This window comes from Otolemur garnettii, unplaced genomic scaffold (assembly GCF_000181295.1).
Source record: "Otolemur garnettii isolate 467f Iridium unplaced genomic scaffold, OtoGar3 scaffold00039, whole genome shotgun sequence".
NCBI lineage: Eukaryota > Metazoa > Chordata > Mammalia > Primates > Galagidae > Otolemur > Otolemur garnettii.
In genome coordinates, this window is record NW_003852434.1 from 80,461 (window position 1) to 86,825 (window position 6,365).

The 6,365-nt window shown below is 34.7% G+C and overlaps 1 pseudogene; it reads left to right on the forward strand.

Moving 5' to 3' along the window:
• The first annotated feature begins 4,939 nt into the window (after positions 1–4,939).
• On the forward strand, positions 4,940–5,450 carry LOC100955642 (annotated as a pseudogene).
• Positions 5,451–6,365: the final 915 nt, after the last annotated feature.

Sequence of the window (6,365 nt, forward strand, 5' to 3'; positions counted from 1 at the left end):
TGTGCATCGCAGACACCTGACATCCTTCCTATGGTATTTATTGTATCCTCCCGAGGCCACCTGCTTTTCTTAGTGAGGGATGTAGAAACAAACAAACAACAAAAAAAAAAGATTAAAGCTCCACTTTTCTTGAGTTTATATTCAAGTGGAGAAATGGAATAAAGGCACAGAATACCAAGATATTAGACAGTGACAAGTGTGAAGGAGAAGTATTAAACAAGGAAGGGAAATAGGGATGTGAGGTAAATATTACAACCTTATTGAGGCCATGAAAGACTCTTAAGAGGTGAGGGGTCTGAGAATTAAGGTATTGGATGGAAAATAATTTCAGCCAGAGGGATCAGGGGAACAAAAGCCCTAAAGCTGGGGCATAGGTGGACATACAACAAACGAAGCCAGTATGGCAATAGCTAAGTAGTCAGTGTGTATGGACAGGGCAATCAGAGAGGTTAAGTGAGTGGGAGGGCACGTGGGTCAAACTGTGTAAGGACTTCAGACCCACAGTGAACCTAGAAGTCACAGGAAGATTCTGAGCAGCAACCCTTGAATCTGTGGCAAATAGATCGAAGGTAAGTTAGAGGTGTACCAGATCGACTATGAATGTCAGGAACACAGAATGTTTAACTTAATGTGTTAGCAAACATGGTTTTAATGTAGTATTTGCAAAAATAGATTTCATTCCCTTATTATAAAAATATACATTACAGGAAAATTTGGGTAGCCATAATTAAGAAGATAATTCACATAATTCTAATACAAATACATAAAGACAGTTAAAAGACTGGCATATTTTCCCAGCTCCATCCATGTTGGAAAAAATAAATATCCAGTGTACTCAGTACTACTGTGAAACCAATTTATAATCACTCACAATTGCATATGAAAACTGAAACTCGACTATAGCCTAGGATGAAGGAGGGAAGGGGAGGGAGAGGGAAAGGGAGGGTTGGTAGCGGGACCACACCTATGGAGCATATTGCAAGTACAAGTTGGATCTATCAGGTGTAGACCATAAATGTCTTAATCCTGTAATTGGGTAAAAGTGGCGAAGGTTACGTTGTTTAGTAGGATGTAAGCATTCCAATTTGTACAAATAATCATCACATTGAATCATATAATGGCATAGATGTATTTATGATCTATGTACGAAAGATTTAATACAAAAATTAATTAAAAAATAAAATAAAATAAAACCTCCCCATTCTTTTGGGGAATTAAAACCTGCAAAAAAAAAAAAAAAAAAAAGACTGGCGTGTAATTTTGAAGGCTTTTCTCTCCTCTATCCTCATCTCTGTGTGGCATACCACATATGTGTTTATCCCAGCACTTAAAATCACAGGCACTCATTCCGAACATGCCTTCAGAGAGGTGTTCAATCTGAATTATATTTTTACTTGTCACCAGTAAACTCAGTGAGTTATTTTAACCACAATCAACCATTTCATCACAGAAATCATTCTTTCTTCTTGTAAGTGAAATGCTCACATTAAGGCTTCATAGTAAAAAACATTTTTATATTTCCACAGGTGAAACTTGCTTCACTGGGATTGATAGAAAAATGTTCACAGGGCGATTGACACGACCCGTGAGTGATTTGTTTTTCAATCAACACATGTTGTCACTCAATCCCACATTAAGTGGAAGCTGAAAGCCCTATTTGATGGGTTAGTTTATGTGTGAACTACCAGAATAATAATATTAAACTAACATTATAATTTTATCAGTTACTGGGGATAAAAACTGCATCCCGTCATATTCTTGGGATACACTAATACACTCATCCTTCAAAACGATACTCAGTAAGATATTGAAAAACCAGTAACTTATGCATAAGTAAAAAACCAAATAAAATGAATTATAAAATTGGGTAATTTATTGATAAAATTCAATAAATAAAAATCCTAACTACTAAAATGTCTTTATTATAATAAAATATGATCCTGAGAGACAGAATACATAGGTCTTATTATTAGTTTATGCTTCAAATATAGCATTAAATTTTTGTTTCATGTACTCACATATTAAATAAATGAAATAAAAATTTATATAAAGTGTATGCTTTCAAATGAAGCCTATAAAATATATCTCCAAAGGGAAAGTTGCAAAATTCATGACGTATTGAGCAGAAGTATTTATCAACATCCATGGACATTTACCAAACTATTCAGCATTATAGTGCCCAGATGCTACTTTTCTAAGAGGCAACATCGAGTGAAATTGAAGAGAAATTTAAGTTCCTTTTCCGTTATGACAACTCTACAAGTTCTGTGATGTTCTCTCATTGCTAAGGAGATTATTGGAAAAACTGTGTGGATTTATAATATAATGAGATTTTTAAAAAGCATCTGTTTCTTTTTATGTAAAGGTTTCTAGCTATAAATAAGTCACTAAAACCTATACTAGAGATTAAGGTATCTAGTCAAAGACCAAAAATTGTGAATCAATATAAAATTTTCTACTTAGGTATGTGCATTTACTTGAAAAAATAGTCATATGTAAGTGTAAATATACATATATCCTTAAAAATATACTAAAAAATAGGCTCGGCGCTTGTGGCTCAAGTAGCTAAGGTGCCAGCCACATACACCTAAGATGGCAGGTTCGAAACTAGCCTGGGCCTGCCAAACAACAATGATGGCTACAACCAAAAAAAAAAAAAAAAAAAAAGCCAGGCGTTGTGCCTGTGGTCCCAGCTACATGGGAGGTGGAGGCAGGAGACTGGCTTGAGCCCAGGAGTTGGAGGGTGCTGTAAGCTGTGAGGCCAGGCCACGGCACTCTACCCAGGGGGATAGCTTGAGGTTCTGTCTCAAAAAAAAAAAAAAAAATACTGAAAAATAAAGTACTATTTATAACTGTATTACATATATATTTGAATGTATGCATATATTTATATCAAAATGAATGAGGCAAAAAATCTAATCTCCATATCTTCATACTTAATTTTAAAAAGTATTAATCTACTCTGAAATATAGTGGAACCTCCATAGTTGACCACCTCCCTAGATTGACCACCTTCTTAAGTTGACCTAATTTTCATAGACTGGACTTGCACCACATGTACATATCGGTACACTAGGCCTAATTCCTATGTTGACAACCTCCATGTACTGATGAGTTTGTTATAGTCCTTTGAGTGTCAACTTATAGAGGTTCCACGGTATTTCTAGGGCAGATAATTTATGACACTCTTTGACAATAGTAAATTACATATGAATATTTATTGAAATAATATTTCTAGTAAGAAAAATTCAGTTATGTAATGCAATATTTTTATTTCAACAAATTCCTCTGTTAAAATGAGAACAATGATAAAAATACTATTTTCACATAAGAACAGCTTTCCTAAAATCAAAGTTGGAAAAACTGCTTTTCTTGATTTTCTAAGATGATCAACTTGATTTGATATACTATAATTTTCTTACTTATATCAAAACTTTATTAATATATTAATATAATGTTGCTATTTTTTATAACTATAACAAGTTAACTAAGTAGAAAATTTATACAGGGGTCCATTTAAATTGCACACAAACTTTATAGATTCCCTGTATATGAAAATAACATATATAGATGTCAATGTGCATATCTCACTTAGGTTACATATGAAAATTCTTTGTGTAGACAAATAATATGAAAAAATATGAGAAAGAGAAAAGAAAGAAGATATTAAAGCAGAAATTATTTAGATAATTTCTTTCTATAGTCCTTAAATTTAGAATTAAAAATATATGTAACTCGGGATCAATATTAGATTTCTGTGGGGTTCTCAGGTGTGTTGTAGGAGACAATGGTACATAATCTTCTGAAGCCCAGCGGGGATGGAGAAAAGCACAGGTTAAAAACAAGGTACAATTTTATTGTCTCTGCTTGACGAACATTGTCACAGGAATGTGAGGGACTGAAAATAGAACTGTTCAGTAATCTTGGAGAAGATGATAGACTATAACCAGAGTACTGAGAGTCCGTCCCGGGTAAACTATAGGAAGGTAACAAGGAAAGTGAAATATCCATGACTCTGGCATTATGAAGATTCCTCAGGAAAAGAGGAATGCTATGATAATTCACAAATTATCACACAAATGCCTTTGTTACTTTGCTGAAAAGTGTTAAACAACTTTTTAAGTTACAGATAAAGATTTCAACATCGTTAACACCTACCACAGAACAAGGTTTCTCTTGGCTTGACAATCCTTTGCTGATGGGAGCCAACTTGTGCCTTGTGAGATATTAGGTAGCATCCCTGCCTCCTCCCACCAGGTGTCAGTCAGTACCACCTCCTGACTACGACATCCAAAAAACGTCTCCAGACATTTGCCCAATGTTCCTCAGGGGTAGAGAAGTAGATGCCGCCAACTGAGTATCACTGCTTAAAGACGGTAATCAAAAGAATTATCAGGAGTTATGTAGATATGTTTCCTATCTCTCCTTTTGACTTAATATTTTATAGTTTGCCTGCCTTAATATTTTTTCATGCATTTACTCTGCCTTCTTCTAATAAATATTTTCATATTAAGTCAACAAAAAGAAAATGTTTTCAATTGTCTCTGTTGAGGTATGCCCCCATGAAGGTTTCCTTTACCAGTAAATTTTCTTTTTATAAATTTACCAGTAAATTTATGTTTTAGTTTTTCTTAATATTCCATCCCATATTGATAGCTCAGTTAGCATTTTGTCCCTATTCATGATAGTACAGTGAGAAAAGAAAGGTCCTATACATATCTGTGTCTGTAAAGTTAACATTCAAAAAATCCCTGTTAAAAAAATTAGCCTACTCAATCAAACTTCATTTCATCAATAATTTCTAATTCATCATTCAGTGTTTTTCCATCCTACTGTGATGACACCTTTTCTTCCAACCTTTTTCATTGCATCAGAAATGATGCTCCCAATTTCTTTGTCACCGTTGCAGAAATCGTAGCAACCTGAGCAATTTCTTCAGATGGAGTAGCTGTGCTGAAGGTTGGTGGAACAAGTGATGTCGAAGTAAATGAAAAGAAAGAGTGACAGACGTCCTTAATGCCACAGGAGCTACCGTTGAAGAAGGCATTGTTCTCAGAGGGGGTTGTGCTCTGCTTTGGTGCATTCTAGCCTTGGATTCATTAACTCCAGCTAATAAAGATCAAAAAATTGGTATAGAAATTATCAAAAGAACACTCAAAATTCCTGCAATGACCATCTCTAAGAACGCAGGTGTCGAAGGATCTTTGATAGTGGAGAAAATAACGCAAAGTTCCGCAGAAGTTGGTTATGATGCTATGATTGGAGATTTTGTGAATATGGTGGAAAAAGGAATCATTGATCCAACAAAGGTTGTAAGAACTGCTTTCCTGGATGCTGCTGGGGTGGCTTCTCTGTTAACTACAGCAGAAGTTGTAGTCACAGAACTTCCTAAAGAACAGAAGGACCCTGGAATGGGTGCAATGGGTGGCATGGGAGGTGGCACGTTCTAATTCCTAGAATAGTGCTTTCCCATTAATGAACTGTGACAGGATGCTCAAGGCAGTGTTCCTCACCAATAACTTCAGAGAAGTCAGTTGGAGAAAGTGAAGAAAAGGCTGGCTGATGTTTAAGCAAATCACTATAAACATCGGTTACTGGATTCACTTGACAAATATAATGGTTGACTGCTGTCATCCATTGCCCATGCCTACAGATAATTTATTTTGTATTTTTGAATAAAAAGACATTTGTACATTCCCGATACTGGGTGCAAGAGCCATGTACCAGTGTACTGCTTTCAACTTAAATCACTGAGGCATTTTTACTACTGTTCTCTTAAAATTAGAATTTTAGTGCTTGCCATCACCAGATGAAAAGTTCAGAAGCAGCCTTTCTGTGGAGAGTAAGAATAATTGTGTACAAGGAGAGAAATATCCAATTATGTGACAACCTTTGTGTAATAAAAATTTGTTTAAAGTTAAAAAAATTAGCCTACTATAACTCAAAAAGTTAACCAAATATTAGAGTTCATGTGTAATAATCACCTCACCAGCTACTCCTTAGAAAAACACTACCTTTCTATTTGCAGTGATGAAAATAAGACTTAAAGAATATAGAAGACTCCAGAACAAACTACAATTACCCAGGCTCACTGAAAGTCTTTAAATGTGTCTTTATGAGGCTAGACGTTAAATTCTATTTCCCTTTGCAGGATATGCCAACAGTTAATAAAATAAATGTAGTTTTTAATAACATCTCTTCATTAATATTTACAAAATATATTTCTTACACTTTTATCATGAGCTTCCACAGAAAGTGTTGCAATTAGTAGAATGTATGGAAACTTACAGAGAAGAATACTTTCCCCACACTTTCAGTATTTTTTCTGTCTCAGGAGATATTTTATGAAATGCAGAAAGATAATT